Here is an 18353-nt window from a genome sequence, read left to right as displayed (position 1 = left end):
GAGGTCCTCCCATACGATGTACTCCTCCCACCCTGCCTCTGCTGAGGCGCGTAGCGTTTGCAGTGGGCCTTCCTCTAGCTGTAGCCATCTCCAATCGTCCAAGGTCAGCCCCAGGTCGTGGTCGGTCAGCTGGACCTCACCCTGTGCGCCCTCCGCCTTGCGTACGGGAGCGATGACCGTCCCCTCCGGCCTCGCCTCCTTGCAACGTGCCCCGCCTGTGGTGCATGCACAAGGGCCCTGGGGCGCCAGTCGGGACAATGCGTCTGCGTTGGCGTGTCTGGTCCCTTTGCAATGCACTACTTGGTACCTGTACTCCTGCAGGCGCTCTATCCATCTGGCCAGCTGGCCCGAAGGCTGGTCGATGCGGAGCGAATACTGCAAGGCCGCGTGGTCAGTGCGGACCGTAAATTTGCGACCATACAGGTATGGTCGGAATTGCTGCACGAAGTGAACGACTGCCAGGAGTTCCCTACGTGTGACGCAGTAGCGCTGCTCCGCTGATGAAAGCACGCAACTACCGTAGGCGATAACCACCTCCCGACCCTGCTGGACTTGCGACAAAACACTGCCGATGCCCACATCGCTGGCGTCCGTGTCCAGGATAAAGGGAAGGCCAAAATCCGGAAAGGCCAATGGTGGTGCATCTGTCAGACGTGAGCGCAGCTGCTGGAATGCCTCTTCCTCTAGAGGGCCCCAATAAAACCTCTGGTTCTTCGCCGTCAACACGTGCAAGGGCTTGGCAATGGTTGCGAAGTTGGGTACAAACCGGCAGTAGTAAGAAACGAAACCCACAAACCGGCGTACCTCTGGAACCGTTGTGGGAACAGCTCAGGCCCTCACGCAGGCCGTCTTTTCCGGGTCTGTAGCCACTCCAGACTCACTGACGACGTGGCCCAAGTAGCGTACCGACGACTACATAAGGTGGCACTTGGACGGCTTGAGCTTCAAGTTCGCGTTCCGGAACCGCAGGAATACCTGACGTAATCGGTCAATGTGTTCTTCGAATGATCGGCTGAAAACAATAACGTCATCCAGGTAGATGAGGCACGTTTCCCATTGGAGGCCTACTAAGGCCAACTCCATTATGCGTTGGAACGTCGCCGGCGCAGTCTGGAGGCCCATAGGCAGGCAGTTGAACTCGAACAGGTCCTGTGGTGTCCGGAACGCTGTTTTAGGCCGGGAGTCTGCGTCTAGTGGGACCTGCCAGAACCCGGACAATAAATCCAGCATACTGAAAAATTTTGCTCCCGCCAGTGCATCCAATGAGTTGTCGATATGTGGTAGCGGATATGCGTCGGCCAATGTGACGGCATTGAGGCGTCGGAAGTCCACACAGAATCTCAGTGACCCATCTGACTTCTTGACTAGGACCACCGGTGCCCCCCAGGGACTCGAAGATGGAGAAATTATGTCGGCCCGCAGCATCTCCTGCACCGCTTGTTGAATGTGCCCTTTTTCCATTGGGCTCATTCTATATGTGTTTTGGCGCAGGGGTGCGGCATCTCCCGTGTTGATGTGGTGCTGCGACAGATTTGTGCGCCCTAGGTCGAACGGTCCCCGGCTGAACACGTCCGAGAACTCCTGCAATAACGAGTGCAGCTGCTGTTTCTGGTCGGGCGGCAATCCCGGCTCAGGCCCCGCCAGCTGGTCCATCCACGATTCGGCCCCTCTGTCCTCGGACTGGCTGATGCCGCCTACAAGCTCGGGCTCTGTCCCTGGGGCTCCTAGTGACAAGGGACTAACGTGGGCCAGAACTGTTCCCTCCTGCACCGTCGCTGTTCTATCGGAGGTGTTCAGCACCTGAATGAACAGATGCTGGTTCCTCTGTACAATAGTTTCGGCTCCCACCAGCGCATGGCGATCCATGGCAGCTGACGCCAGAGACACCAGGATGGGTGAGTCTGGTCGGGCTGTCGCGAGGGGGGACCGATATTGCAGCGGAATTAGCATCTGGGCTGCCGGGGGAATGGAGACAGACTTACTGACCAGAGCCTGCACGTAGGGTACACCCCAGCTGGCCCCCTCCACCTTTAGGAAATGGAGATGCGTTCCCTGGACTTCCACCCGCCCATTGGCCAGATCGATTTTCATTGGCATCCGCCTCGAAAGTCCGTCCCCAACAGGCAGGGTATGGGCAACGTTGCAGAGACAAGGATGGGTCCTGCTACCGAAAGCTGCCCAATCTGTATCGGGGCTTCAACCTGGCCCAGGAAGCCCATGCTGCCTCCATTTGCTGCAATGAACGTTGTCTTGATGGGGACTAAAGGTCGGATTTTATCCGGCAGCATCTCGTTCATGGTGCTCGAGATGATCGTGGCTGATGCCCCCGTATCCACCAAGATACGTGCCGACACTCCCGCGATTTCACCGACCAGGACCGAGGTTCCTGACGTGGCCGCTACCACCCGCCTTGCCAGCTTCCTCCATTGTGTGGCTGAGTCCGGCCACTGACCAGGCGGCGTCTCGTTATCCTGTGGTGCATGGTGAGATGATGGGGGATGGATGTGAATGGACCGAAAATGGGGTTCCTCCCATTGGAGTGCGTCGCAGCAGGGTGAACGCGCCCTTGTTACATAGTGTGATGTTCCCCCTGGGTTGCGGGCTGGGCTCTCTATGTGGTGCAAATTGCCCCCCCTTGGTGACGTAGGATGAGCCCCCCTTGTGGTGTGGGGGGGCCCCCCCATTGTAGGGGGCGGTGGGGACTGGGGGGTGGGCCTTCCCGTGAGCCCCTCCCTTCTCCCCTCCCTTTCCTTTGTCACGGGGGCGTGGTCCCCCTGGTTCCGTCTCGCTCTGCCGCAAAGCGGTGGTGAGGCGGGCAGTGGAACTACTCCAGGGCGCAATGTCAATTTTGTGGGTTGCCTCCGCCCCAGGGCCGTTGCCCCTGGCAACTCGCCGGCATCGCAGGTAACTGGTGACGTCACGCCCGCCGGTGACGTCACGCCCGCCCGCGAAACCACGCCCGCCCGCGAAACCACGCCCGCCCGTGACGTCACGCCCGCCCGTGACGCCACGCCCGGCCGCGACGTCACTGCCGGCCGCGACGTCACCCCCAGCCGCGACGTCACTTCCGCCCGCGACGTCACTTCCGCCCGCGACGTCACTTCCGCCCGCGACGTCACTTCCGCCAGCGACGTCACCTCGGCCCGCGACGTCACCTCCGCCCGCGACGTCACTTCCGCCCGCGACGTCCCTCCCGGCCTCGGCGCGATTCCCGGCGCGGTCCCCGGCCTCGGCGCGATCCCCGGCGCGGTCCCCGGCCCCGGCGCGATTCCCGGCGCGGTCCACGGCCCCGGCGCAATTCCCGGCGCGATCCGCGACACCACTTTCGGCCGCGACGTCACTTCCGGATGCAACGTCATGTCCGTTCGCGACACCACTCCGGGTCGCGACGCCACTTCTGGTCGCGCCGCGATCACCGGCCCCGGCGCTATCCCCGGCGTGATCCCTTTCCCCCGACCAGGACAGTGGGGACCGGGAAACGACACCGACGGCGCCCACCCCGAGGAGACTCCCAGTGAGTTCGCGGCGTCGGGGTTGTAATTGCTCGGCCCGACCGAGAGGCCGGGCGGGACGGCGTCACTCGCCTGGATCCTGTCGGCGTTCGGCCCCGGCGGGTTCCAGGTGGCGTTGGTGGCCTCCGGCTCTGTGCGGCACCCCCTCGCCACATGCCCCTCTCGACCACAATGGTGGCAGACCCACGGGGCGTTCCGTCGGGGGGGCTCGGCGCGATGTTGTAGAGGCGGCTACCAGCGACGCGGCGGCTGGTCGCGCCCCTGGTCCCTCTGCTCCGCCAGTCCCCGGATCGCCGCGTACACCTCCCGCAGCGATGGCTCCGGCTCAGACGTCGGGGGTCCGTTCCCAGCTGCCCCACAGGCAGCCTGTGGCGACGGTGCAGGTTCGGCGGTTGGTGTCGCTGGACCCAGTAGCGCCGCGGCAACGGCTCGGCTGTTCCCCCCCGCCGCGCCAGCCACCGGGCCCACGGGTGGCGCCCGGCCCATGACCTGCTCATGGGCTTGGATGGTCCGGGCAGCCCACAGCGAGGTGCGTTCCTCCGGCATCACCACGGGCATTACAATGCCAGCGCGGCAAGCGTAGGCGATGAGGTGCTCGACCACAAGGTCCTCGAGCGCTTCTTCAGCCAGGCGAGGGAAAGCTCTCCTCGCCAACACGAGCAGCGCACCCCTGTAGGCTAAAGGGGATTCTCTAGCCCCTCACTGGCGGTCCTGGAACCGTTTAAAGGCTCCTTCCGCCGGGCAATAGATCTCCCCCAAAGCCTCGTAGGCCGCCTGTAGCGTGGTCTTGCTGTGCGAGGGAAGGGAGGTGTAAGAGGAGAGTGCCTCTTCGCCCAGAACGGATGGCAGCGCTCGTAGTGCCTCTTCGTCTGTCCACTCGAGAGCGTGGAAGGCAGCCTCGAATCGGCGGACAAACCCCTCCCAATCTTCTTCCTCAGCCACGAACTTGTCGACGGGCCCCAGCCGACGCGGCCATCCTGCCACCTGCTCTCCGTGTTGGGTGTTTAGCCCTGGGGGTTTTGGCGGGAGCGGCGGCGGCTGGCGTGACGAGGTTGGTTGCGGCTCCTGCCTGGCCCGCTGGTCAGCCTCCGGGTCCCGTGGCCTCTCCTCCCGTAGTACGCGTGGGGGTGGGGGTGCCGGTGCTGGCGGGCCCCCCATAGGGAGCCTCTGCAGTAGCTCCTGGAGTGCCCTCTCCACGCGGGCAATGCGGTCCTCCATGGGGTCCTTCAGGCGATCCGGGCCCCCTGCTACTGCTTCTGATAGCAGGCCCCCTTGTTGCCCGGGATGGGAAGGATCCCCGGCCCCTGCTTCCTCTTCTCTCGGCTCTTTTCCGCGGGGATTCTTCTTTGTAGCCATTGTAGATCCCACCGCTGCCACCAGATGTAAAGGAGAGCCGACACAAGATTGCAGGGGTTTTGTCCTTTAATCCTTTTCTCCCATCCACACCTGTCCCCAGCCGTCCCAATACCGTTCCCGCCAAAGGCCCCCTCTTCCCGCCTGTTCTCCCCTTATATCCCCTCGATCACCCCTCCCACTAACCCTCCTATTGGTGGGAATCCTTCCCCTGACACCCCTACACATTCATTGACGAGCGGCGTGGCGTTCGGAGGAGCTGGTATGGCACCGTGGTGCTCGGTCTGGCACCACGGTCCACTCAAGTCCCAGGGTGTGCCGCGGTATTTTTAGAATCACAGGGAAGGAAGGGAACCTCGCTGTTCACGAGCTAGAACCAATGAACTCTCTCCACCTCCCACCCTCCATGCCGTTCAGTGGCCGATCACAGCCGCCATCTCCTGCCACCTCCCCTCGGATTGGTGTGGACACTTTACAGGAAAATGAGGAAGATGACGTTTTTGCCACCCAGTGGTGTGCAAGGTACTGCTTATCTATGCAAAGACGCCGCCTTCGTTAGTCGTAATACGCATCTCATGATGCTATGGCTGCAAAGTTTGGTCATACATGTGTAATGCGAGCGTAAATGGGATGCGAGGTGAATGGAGGTGGAGCCAGCAGGGCAGTATGGGAAGGCCGGATCTGATGGTCCGGGAGGGAGGAGTCAGGGTCACGTGGCAGAGAGGTTATAGGAGGGAGCCCGGAAGAGATCAGGGCCAGTTGATGGAGTGAAGAAGCGGGACCACGTTGGGTGGTCGCCGCGCCATCAGCCACGTGGCTGATGGGGCGTGCGGGGCACGCGAGAGGAAGGAGCTGACAGAGGAGCGTGCGGAGCACGCGAGAGGAGCATGCGGGGCATGCGAGAGGAGCGTGCGTGGGGTAGCACGGGGCTAGCGGTGTGTGAGGGGCTAACAGAGTGTGCGGGGCACACGTGGCTAGTGAGTGGCTAGCGGAGTGTGCGGGGCACACGTGGCTAGTGAGTGACTAGCGGAGTGTGCGGGGCACACGTGGCTAGTGAGTGACTAGCGGAGTGTGCGGGGCACACGGAGCGAGCGGTGTGGCTGGCGGCGAGTGCGGGGCACACGGAGCGTGCGCGGGGCGCGTGGCGAGAGACGACGCTGGTCCGTGGAGGAGACCAGTGGGGTGCGGAGAAGAACCTAAATAAAAGACAAAACGGAGACCAAGAAAGCCTGACAGAGTCGTTTATTACACATGATATGTAGATCGTTTATTGTTCAATTGGAATCACAGTTCCTATGATCACTGTTGTTACATTGTTTTTATAGCTTTATTTTGGTGATTTCGAAAAGATTCTGGTTTATCCATATTTGTTTGTTGTAGTACAGAGTTAGACCGATAACTGTAATCTTAATTGTCTTATGGGTGTTATTGTTTGACTTGCATCCCACTGGGATTTTTGCAAACAGCATTGATATATGGTGCTTTTTCTGGAAGATTTTGCAGTTTTTTCCTGGATTTTTCTGTTGCGTGTAGTCACTTTAAGATGTTTTTTTTTTTCATATTTTAGTTTGTTGCGGTTGCATCCAATTCAAGAGCCGAATGGCTCACAGGGCTATACCAAATAAATGAACTGAAATAAAATGAACTGAACTCTCCATTTTGACCGCAGCGCAGTGTGGCAGACAGCCGTCAGCCACCACCTCCGGCCCTCTGAACTCCCTCGGTCGGGCATGCGCAGTTGGACAGCCCATCCAGGCTCCACGGTGAATTGTTGGTTCGGTGTGGTGTGAAGACGGAGCAAACTCTGAAGTGTGCGGTGGAATGAAAGAGGTTGAGAAGCACTGTGGTAGACCCATTGTGGGCAAGCCACACATTAACATTTAAGAGTAGTTTGCTTTAGACTTAAAACTCTCGTGACTGCAGGAATTCATATTCTTGGTTCTTTCGGTAAAGTCACGTAGATAGAAAACAAAAATCTAAATTAAAAGCAAAAAACCCACGACGTTTCGATCGCAACACAAGCGTTCTTCACCTATCTACGTGACTTTACCTTCTATCTACGTGACTTTACCGAAAGAACTAAGAAAAAGTAGTTTGCTTTTTGTAACTTTGGAGACTTTTGCAAGTGCGACTTGATCCTGGTCTCCTGAGTTTCTTACCTGGTTAAACTAAATTAAGTAGACTCTCGATTATCCGCGTGCGGTTTATCCGATTTGCGTATTTACCATGGACATAAATTATAAACTCATGGATTTTCCCTTAAGCCTAAATTCATGATCTAAAAATAGTTATACATTGTTATTCTTGGAGATGTTTGTTACAAGTCACGGGATTAGACCGAAGAAATATGTGCTCCAGTTAATCCAAATCCACGTGATCGGGTCTACAGTAAAGTAGTTGCATTTCTTTACAACAATGGGCGGAGTTTGATTGATGTTGATTGGCGTGGCTCTGCTGCGATCCACTTCGTGAGCCGAGTCTTCTGCGCAGAAGCAGGAAAGTGTTTTAATCACTGAGGACGCGCATCGGCCGGTCGTTCGTATTCGTTCTAAATCGAAACAGCAACAATCCAAATCGTCAGTTGTGCTTCATTTTGAGTGATTTATCCGATCATTTATTTCGTGAGTTTTATTTTACGAAAGTGTGTGACTTAAACACAATTTATACCTATACGAGTGTTTTTTTGCTTAGAGATCTGAGGAAAATTATGTTTTTGGATTATCCGCAATTTTTAATTATCCGCGGCTGTCCTCCCCGTCATTTGTGATTTGTTCACCTTTCTTGTACTTTGCACTGCTATCGTGTTTTTGTACTGTTTGTTGTTGTTGTAGTGTCCTTTCCCGCATCTGCTGGACATCTGTGAAAACGAACTTTATAGCGCATAAGATTCCTCCAGTACAAATAAATATGTTGATTCTGATTCATTCGAGCGGATGCTCGAGTGCCCTGTACACTTGAGCTGAGTGTGGTGGGGGGGTGGTGCCAGTGATGGGGCCTCACCGCTGAGGCTGTAATGAAAAAATTCCACGGCAGTAGAGCGCCCAAGCCCATGATGAAGAAGATGATCCAGACGAGACGGAATCTGCGGGCACACGTTGCAGGACGACGTTTGCGAACGCACAGAGATGTTGGCGATGTTGCGTACAACTGGGGGACGCACGAGAACGATCGGACTATCTTCTTGGTTCTTTCGGTAATGTCACGTAGAAGGGAAATAAAAAAATAATGAAACATAATAAAATACAATTCTCACGACGTTTCGGCCACAACGCAAGCAGCCGTCCTCAGGTGAAGAACAGGGCTGTCGGAAAGACAGCGGAAATAATAAAATTATAAAAAAAAATTACATTATAAAATACAATTCTCACGAACAGGGCTGTCGGAAAAACAAAACATAATAAAATACAATTCTCACGAACAGGGCTGTCGGAAAGACAGCAAAGACAGCGTCTTTCCGACAGCTCTGTTCGTGAGAATTGTATTTTATTATGTTTTATTTTTATTATTTTATTATTTCCCTTCTACGTGACTTTACCGAAAGAACCAAGAAGATGAATCCCTGCAGTCACGAAAGCTTTAAATCGAAACGATCGGGCAGTGACGCCGCGGTGGTCATCAGGAACGCAACCACCGCGTTGTAGGACAGACTCTGTGTCGCAGTGCCAGTGTCCGCAAAGCCTTATACTCCGTAAGGTAAACGAAGCTGTTCCCCAGTGTGGTGATGGACAACGAACTAGCAATTACAACACGTGCCAGTGTCAAACGATCATTTCGACTTAAATTTTTTTAAAGATCCCTGTTTTTGTGGCAAGGTCACTCCAAAAAAAAACCCCGTACACTGAATATACACGCTAACACCCAATAACAACTTTAAGTTTCTGTGTTGCTGTAGATTTTTAATTTAATGTGTTAGAGAATTTTACATATTTCAACGTGTCTGAATATGTTTTTCTGAAGTCCGAAATATTTTATTATCTAGACTGCACACGTAACCCTAGTATATTTGTTGTCTCAACGGGCTCCCAAGTGGCTTAATGGATATGTGCACTCCTATTCTAAAAATATTCAATTGCCCTAAAAAAATAACCATTATCATGGGCATATTTGTTTTTAAAAATACAATGTCTTATCTGCTTAAAAGCTGAACGTATTGGGTCATTGGGCCAAAATGTCCTCAAAACAAGTCCGTGCATGCGACTGTTGTGTTAAACGTGTCTTAGAGCATCACAGGACATAACCAAGAACACTTTGTGCACATATTTAAAAGACTGTACCCCCCCCCGCCCCCCGTTAGCACCACCAGTCACTGGCGAAGTGCACTGTGCATGTGCGTGTTTTTTTTTACCAAACTGCCAATGCAGTCACTGTATGCCCCCTTGTATTTCCACATTCTCAATTTATTGAAGTGTCACCATATACGTGGTATATACAAAAAAATGCAATGTCTTACCGCCTCAAAAACAGATAAATATTGAGATTTTGGCGAAAAGGCCACCAGCGTAAATATATGTGTTTTATTCGGGTCGCAGTAGTGCAACCCAAAGGCTTAGGCTAGTATTGTGTTCTTAGCACTCATCTCTGAGCCATACTCATCTGCATAGGTATCAGTCTCCCATGGTATATATCTGGTATATAGGCCGGAGGTCAGAGCGCTCAGCCGGCACGACCGGAATAAATTGAAAACAAAAGCCGCCCAAAATGCTTTAGATACGAGTCAATATATACACAACAGCTGCATTGAATGGCAGTGCAGCGGTGATTCAATAGCATTGTAATTTCAATGTCGAATTTAGCGAAACTGCCTTATTTTAACACGTAGGCTTTCGCGACCAGTATCATCCATAATACAGGTTTTTGGGGTTAGATCGCTTAAATATAAATGCGTCGTTAAACCCGCCACCATCCAACACAGCCAATTCGTAAGGTTTGTCACGTTAACAGAACTTGCCAATTCGTTACTAGTACAGCACACCAGTGTGTTGGAGAGCAAATCCACAACATCCAAAACATGTACAATCTTCTTTTGTTACCGATCTTGGGGGACTTGGACGTTGGGCATGGCGTTGATCATCATTGGCCAAGTGTCGTAGTCCTGGTGTTGCTGCATATACACAAACATATACACATACAAATATCCCCCGTATCGCCTGAACAGCCTGTTTGGGGCAAGTGGTGTTAGCGAGCACCTATGAAGGCCGGCACGGCATGGCACTGCACATGAGAGGGTTGGTGGCCAGCACCTCGCCCGACCGCCTTTGTCTCCCGAGTGGCAATGATTGTACACACTGTTGAGTCCACCTAGGGGAGGCCCAGGACCGGTTCAGATAATCGTCACTGGTGTTGGCCGGAAGCGGGAATCGAACTCGGGTTGCCGGGTTCATAGCGCAGCGCACTAACTGCTACACTACTGCTCCCCATTGTTGCATATACACAAACAAACAAGACATAATTATAGAAAATGTATTCAAATACAAAATTAAAATGTGGACGATAGGTGAAGCAAACAATTGGAAATCAAAAATCCATCATACTTATGGGGTCGATAAAATGTTTACAACTTTGATATAACTAAAAAGGTAGTTATCATAAAGTCGTACGAACCACTGGCATGTGAATGTAGATTTCCTTTACAGATTTAGGTTTGCCTCAAGGAGAAAACCATCCTGTGTCTATCATTTTAGGAATAAACAAAAACATCTCTCTCTTGCTGTTGAGTCCAGATAATTGAATTGCTAATTATACAGAAACCGTGAATTCCTCCGCACCTCTCATTCCTTCCCCCGCACCTCCGATTAGCACGGTTGGCTACGTCCGGTACAATAGAAATCCAACATACATACAACATACATGGTGATGCGACAACTGTCTTAGTATTCCAATGAATGGCGTATTCCTGTCACTATTTGTGTCGTCTTTATATAACGATTGATTTAAATTGCAAGACAAAAGCTGTCATTTGTCAATACCGTGGCCGTTATTAAACCTTGACAATTGTCCGACATATTTATAAATGCGCAATAAATTCACATTTACGAACGCATTCTGCCACGATGCAGAAAGAGGGTTTTTATTTTGGATGAGATTACTCGTCACGACGTGGAGACTTGGAGTGTAATATCATGAATTAGGTGGAAATGTTACGAAATCAACATTCCTGAAAACGTGTGGATAAACTTGCTTAAACGCGAGATTAAGTAGTTAAACGTGTTAGTTTAAATTACAATTTAATGCTTAATCAGAAAATAACTATTTCAGTAATTAGCACAAATGTTTAATGGTATATGCAGTGCATTGTGTTAGCCACGTGAATTCTAGTACCATTATATCGACTTGTTTTAATGTCTCATTAGAGCAATGCAAATGCAGTCTCTGAAATTTTGCGATATTCGTACGCTGCGATAGACTCCATCAAATCTGACACCCTCGCTACAAACAGAAACATCTGGCTTAGCGCGTCGACGCGCTTGGCTTGTTTAACAATACATTTGCTAATGTGTCAACACATTAACCTTTACCTAAAAGGTGCAAAGCATGCTCGTTGCTGGAGTGTAATACGTGTGCTAAAACAACGTGACGCCATTTCTTACGTCTTGCCAATTGTACCTTAACATTACCGCACTGGTGTTGGTCAAATCACCTCCTATTGAACCCCGATAAATCCTCGGCACCAGGCAGCGGCTCACCATGGCGTTGTTCCATGAAAAAAATATATCTACTCATCGCCGGCTCTCCAACGTCAGTCTCACAATTCCCTTTGAAAATCCTCAGTATCGCCTTAAACTACATTCTCACTCAATAATCACGTGCTCAACACAATACATACGTGTTGGCAAATCGCCACGTCGGGGCCACATGGCACACCCACCCAATGTTGAGCAGGGCCACAGCAAACGCTCCGCTTTGTATCGTTGTCGGCACTCGACTTGATTATTGTATCGCCCACCCTTTATCGGACATCAGAAGACGAAAAAAAACCACCTCGACAAACTAGAGCAGCTTGCACGTGGTGTACTCAGCATTAGTCACGACCACGTGGCTTCCATGGCTACACTAAAACCACTGCACAGGCTTTAGCATAAAAACTATGATTCAGCACAAACTCAATATCTTGTGCCACAGAGGTATTTTTCAAGGTCTCCCCGCCTTAGACCTCCCAATGCCTCCGCACCCTTCTCACCCCAACGACCATAGATAACCTACACATCCTATGAAATACATTTGACCACTTGCTCATTGTACCCAGGACCAGGGCTGTCTTGGTTGAGTGGCATTTCTCCATAGCTGTACCAGCAGCTATCTGAAGCTCTCTCCCACTGCCCCAACACACGATCCACCTTCAAGAAGCTGCTCAAAGCCCACCGGTTCAGGCTGTCACTTCGTTCAGGCTTTCACATGGTCCAGGCTCTCACATTTTCAGATCAGCACCTGTTCAGGCCCGCACCTGTTCAGGCCCCCAGCCTGGTTCAGGATCTCACCTCTTCAGATCAGCACATGATCAGGCCCTCACATGTTCAGGTCCTCACCTGGTTCAGGATCTCACCTGGTTCAGGCTCTCACGTGTTCAGGATATCACCTGTTCAGACCATCACCTGTTCAGGCCCTCGCCTGGTTCGGGCTCTCAACTGTTTAGGATCTCACCTGGTTCAGATCATCACTTGTTCAGGCCCTCAACTGTCCAAGGGACTTTGAGCTCTGGATCCATGCCTCCAAGTTCTCGATTGAACATTCTGTCCGAGGGACTTTGAGCTCTGGATCCACGCCTCCAAGTTCTCGATTGAACAGTACATTAAATTAGTGAAATATTATCGCTTAATGAATTGTGCTCATTACACTGTGTAACAAAAAAAAAATCCTAGGTAGTAAGTGTCATTTCCTAATGGCGCATGCCTCAAAAGTACAGACAATTGCTATTATCCTCCACAAACTTTGCTTTTGTGATCAAACAGTGATATTTAGAAATGTACCTATTTTCAATTTGAAAACGTGTGCATTTTTGTCTTTCATTCACATAAAGTCCTGGTCACAAAAGCAAAGTTTGTGGGGAATAATAGCAATTTTCTACACTTTTGAGGCATACGCAATTAAAAACTGACACTTGGTACCCAGGAACAAAAATTGTGTTACGTAGTGTTATTATTATTATTTGCACTAGTCATTAAACCATCTGACTACAACATTATCTTGCCTGCTACTCTGACCGTATTGTCCACGTGTCTTACTCGTGAACATTTTTGCTGCAGCAACTGGTTTCCTTTCCGAACACCAAAACATTTACCCTAGGCGACGACACCATCGCAACCTCACCGACTGTCAGAAATATTGGCATTGTCTTCGATTCCTCCCTCACCTCTCACCTCTCAGTCCCACGTTAAGCACACAAGGGAAGTGTAATTCTTCCACCTCCGCGTCATCTCCGGCATCCGACCAGGTCTGTCCCTCTCCGATACCCAGAAGCTTCCATCACATCGCGCCTTGATCACAGTAACTCGTTACTTGCCGATGCTCCCGTAAATCTCCTCTCACAGCTTCAACTGATTTGAAATTCCGCAGCCAGAGTCCTCACCCCGCACGAACAGCGAAGAACACATCACCCCTGTTTTACACAACGCACGCTGGCTCCCCGTAAAATTCTAGGATTGACTTCAAGGTCCTCCTTCTCACTTACAACGCACTACACACGGCATCGCTCCTCACTACATCCGCCAACTCGTTCACTCTTACATCCGCGCCCTACGATCCTCTGACGCCCATAAACTCGTTGTGCCCCCACCAAGCTCCTCGCTCCATGGGTGATTGGTGGCCTTCTTCTCAGTTGCCCCTAGGCTATGGAACACACTGCCCGCTGAGATCAGATCCGCTGAGTCAAACTCCACCTTCAAATCCTAATTAGAAACGCATCTTTGCAAAGGGTCTTACAATCTGGCTTGAATTCCCTCCTCTACTCTCCCACCTTGTACATTCTGTCCCTTAAATGCTATCTATGCTGCTCTGATGCTTTATACATAAGCCATTGTTTTAAATAAAAAAAAACACATCTCTTTTTTGCACTGTACCTTTGCACTTTTATAATGTGTTGCATATTTTATGTTGTAGTTTTTTTAGTATGTATTAACTTGAATTCTTTTTACTGTTCAGTGCTTTGAGCGTGAGAAAAGCGCTATATAAACAGAATGATTGTTATGGTCTGCTCCGTTGGATGGCGTACCCTCTTTCCCGCTGCTCCAGACATCACGATCTGACTCTCCTACTGCTCTTTAGCAATTCAGATCCCCTCTTTGCCTCCCCACACTCGAGTCAATACTCAAAAGCATCACCTATTTTCCCCTGTGACTAATATATGGCTCCGCCTTTTCTCCCTCCCAAGACAAGCCACGAATATCTGTGATATTCGAACTGATCTTACCAAATGAATGTTGTAAGGCTCTCCACCACCTGACATACAGTGAGGGAAAAAAGTATTTGATCCCCTGCTGATGTTGTACGTTTGCCAACTGACAAAGAAATGATCAGTCTATCATTTTAATGGTAGGTTTATTTGAACAGTGAGAGACAGAATAACAACAACAAAATCCAGAAAAAACGCATGTCAAAAATGTTATACATTTATTTGCATTTTAATGAGGGGAATAAGTATTTGACCCCCTCTCAATCAGAAAGATTTCTGGCTCCCAGGTGTCTTTTATACAGGTAAGGAGCACACTCTTAAAGGGAGTGCTCCTAATCTCAGCTTGTTACCTGTAAAAAAGACACCTGTTCACAGACGCAATCAATAAATCGGATTCCAACCTCTCCACCATGGCCAAGACCAAAGAGCTCTCCAAGGATGTCAGGGACAAGATTGTATACCTTCACAAGGCTGGAATGGGCTACAAGACCATCGCCAAGCAGCTTGGTGAGAAGGTGACAACAGTTGGTGCGATTATTCGCAAATGGAAGAAACACAAAATAACCGTCAATTTCCCTTGGCCTGGGGCTCTATGCAAGATCTCACCTCGTGGAGTTGCAATGATCATGAGAACGGTGAGGAATCAGCCCAGAACTACACGGGAGGATCTTGTCAATGATCTCAAGGCAGCTGGGACTATAGTCACCAAGAAAACAGTTGGTAACACACTACGCCGTGAAGGACTGACATCCTGCAGCGCCCGCAAGGTCCCCCTGCTCAAGAAAGCACATATACATGCTCGTCTGAAGTTTGCCAATGAACAGCTGAATGATTCAGAGGACAACTGGGTGAAAGTGTTGTGGTCAGATGAGAAAAAAATGGAGCTCTTTGGCATCAACTCAACTCGCCGTGTTTGGAGGAGGAGGAATGCTGCCTATGACCCCAAGAACACCATTCCCACCGTCAAACATGGAGGTGGACACATTATGCTTTGGGGGTGTTTTTCTGCTAAGGGGACAGGACAACTTCACCGCATCAAAGGGACGATGGACGGGGCAATGTACCGTCACATCTTGGGTGAGAACCTCCTTCCCTCAGCCAGGGCATTTAAAATGGGTCGTAGATGGGTATTCCAGCATGAGAATGACCCAAAATACACGGCCAAGGCAACAAAGGAGTGGCTCAAGAAGAAGCACATTAAGGTCCTGGAGTGGCCTAGCCAGTCTCCAGACCTTAATCCCATAGAAAATATGTGGAGGGAGCTGAAGGTTTGAGTTGCCAAACGTCAGCCTCGAAACCTTAATGACTTGGAGAAGATCTGCAATGAGGAGTGGGACAAAATCCCTCCTGAGATGTGTGCAAACCTGGTGGCCAACTACAAGAAACGTCTGACCTCTGTGATTGCCAACAAGGGGTTTGCCACCAAGTACTAAGTCATGTTTTGCAGAGGGGTCAAATACTTATTTCCCTCATTAAAATGAAAATCAATTTATAACATTTTTGACATGCGTTTTTCTGGATTTTTGTTGTTGTTATTCTGTCTCTCACTGTTCAAATAAACCTACCATTAAAATTATAGACTGATCATTTCTTTGTCAGTGGGCAAACGTACAAAATCAGCAGGGGATCAAATACTTCTTTCCCTCACTGTAGCCAAACAAATAAAAGTCAAGCGTTTAACGACGCGTCTTATTTTCTCGTATTGTCTTCTTGCACCATGCATATATATCAGATATGTATCTTTTTTTATACACATATGATATATTGTCCGATTAAATTAACCAACATATATGCAACATGAGCCACATCAAAGATGAAACTCTAGGTTAAAAAGTTGACAAAATTACCAAAATACATTGATTTCGTGTTTGAGACAACGGCGTGTTTTTTTGTACCAAAACGCAAGGGCTGAGACGAACATTCGATATCTGTCCCAAAATGTCACGTGCGATAAATTTGACGTGCTGGTCTTATTCGTTTATATATTCTGGTGTAAAGAAGTTTAATATCCGGAGCCGGAGCGCCATACTTACTCTTATCGACGCAGAACTCTCCGTGCAGAACGCTACGTCTGGTTCAACACTCGGCACTGGGGTCATAAGAGTGGGTGATCAATTTATATGTATCCGCGATATATTTAAATATTTCATTCTTCGTGCCTTGTGTGACGACATGGGTTGTCCACACTCACAGGTGATCTCTCATCTTTTTTTTTTTAGCAAAGCAAACCCCCTTGGGGTGGAACAACCCCAACTGATCCCCGCTCACTGGCATGTAATTATAATTATGGAATCTGGTTTTGATTTATAGCGTCAAGTATAGCTACTGCTGCTGCTCACGTTTAGATGCACGCATTCCCTCTACGTGCAAGACGAGACGCTTTCTTAACCGAACGATCAGTCACACCTACGGTATCTCGTCCACGCTTGACAAATACGCTCATTGAATAAATCACTCTGTCCAACAAGCACACGCATCCCACACTTTGCGGTGTCACTTCGAGACAAGGAGAGTGGCGTTTCTATCAAATGTCAATGGAAAACTAAGTGGGGCTATGAGGTGGTGGGGCAGAGGGTGAGGGAGTTAGAGGTAGGAGAGGGGAAGATGGTGGAAAGACAGCATTTAGAAAATTTAGAATGCCCTTACTATACAATACACTTGTTTCTGAGAGCTTCACTTGTATTAAAAATAATTATCAATTCACCGTCTGTTGCTGAATCGGGCATGTGACTTTTCATAATGAGCATCTCTCGTGCGAAGGAAAAGAGGTACAATTAGGACAGTTGCCATACTTGCATTTTTACAAATTCATCATTGTCACCAGCCACGATCGATCCACTGCTGGATGAAAGTTCCCCAAGCCACCGCCATATCTATAATTCACAGCATATCTCCATGCTGTCCACTCCTCACTTTGCTGCCGACGTAGACAATGCATGATGCTGTTTCTGAGCCCACCATAGAGCATGTCTGATCCCGCCATTGTGAGCTGTGTCCTAGGCTCGCGCATTCCTCCGCATTTTTTTATTACGTTCCTCTGACAGACATTATGCAGAACCCAACTTTGCAACCTTCGTTATTTCCAACTTGATTTGGCGCTTTCGTGACTGCAGGAATTAATTACCCTTTGGTTCTTTCGGTAAAGTCACGTAGAAAGAGAAAATAATGAATTAAATAATTGCATACGACGTTTCGATTGCAACACAAGCAATCATCATCAGGTACAAGTGGAAGAGAAAACAAACCTAGTAAACTTAGAAATATAATGCAATACAACACAGAGAGTCGGCTAACATAACAGTCAACACCCTACCTGGTTGATTACGTTCTTCCAAAGATTGCTAAATTTAGCAATCTTGTGTTGACTGTTATGTTAGCCGACTATCTGTGTTGTATTGCATTATATTTCTAAGTTTACTAGGTTTTTTCTTTTTTTCGGTAAAGTCACGTAGAAGGGAAGTAATAAAATAATAAAAATAAAACATAATAAAATAATTCTCACGACGTTTCGGCTACAACGCAAGCAGCCGTCTTCAGGTGAAGAATCAGACACTGCCAAGCTAGGAGCTTATATATAAGCTGAGTTGGAGGTGGAAGAAGAAGAGAGCCTTAACAAAAGAATGTGCATATCAATAGGAATTTAGCATATTCATGGGAAATGCGTAGGAGGTGGGCGGGGGGGTTTCAAAGTCATATTATCCCCATGCATTATGCAGGATAAGCAGCACCAAAGGGAGGGGGGTAGCATTAGCAAAGGGAGGGCATGTTAATAGTATGTAGAAGCAATGAAACATGTGAATGGGAGAACGGTGGCAGGAGACCCGCAGCGGAGCAAATAATGCATTCCCTGTGAAGAACACAAGATACACAGTAAATGCCAGTGAGTGGATTGCGGTCTGAAAGTCACCATAAACGTGAACAACAATCAGTTAAGATCCGAAATGGTTTATTACGTCCTTCCAATGATTGCTGAGCCAGAATCCATCTTCTCGGTTGAAATTGTCTCTGTGTTTGTATATGTGGATCGCCTCATGAACGAATCTCTCATGGTAGCCAGATGGCTTGCAGAGAACCTCTGTCTTGGAGAAGTCAATGTCATGTGA

The 18353-nt window shown here is 49.5% G+C and overlaps 1 protein-coding gene across 2 annotated transcripts in view; it reads right to left on the bottom strand.

Annotated features, from left to right (window-relative positions):
* The window catches only part of LOC144728960 (equilibrative nucleoside transporter 1-like), a 146212-nt gene that overhangs the window by 110494 nt on the left and 17365 nt on the right, over positions 1-18353 (bottom strand). The window contains exons 4-5 of one of the 2 annotated variants that reach the window (XM_078608748.1): positions 9896-9966; positions 7866-7947 (exon numbers count right to left, since the gene is read on the bottom strand). The exons of the other annotated variant lie outside the window; for it this stretch is intronic. The gene's annotated coding sequence lies outside the window, so the exon portion shown is untranslated. The remainder of the gene's footprint in view (positions 1-7865; positions 7948-9895; positions 9967-18353) is intronic. 2 annotated transcript variants of the gene reach the window in all.

The sequence above is a fragment of the Lampetra planeri genome, chromosome 30 (assembly GCF_965212315.1).
Source record: "Lampetra planeri chromosome 30, kcLamPlan1.2.h2, whole genome shotgun sequence".
Classification (NCBI taxonomy): Eukaryota; Metazoa; Chordata; class Hyperoartia; order Petromyzontiformes; family Petromyzontidae; genus Lampetra; species Lampetra planeri.
The sequence above is the reverse complement of the archived record's forward strand: the minus strand, read 5'-3'. Positions and strand labels throughout refer to the sequence as shown.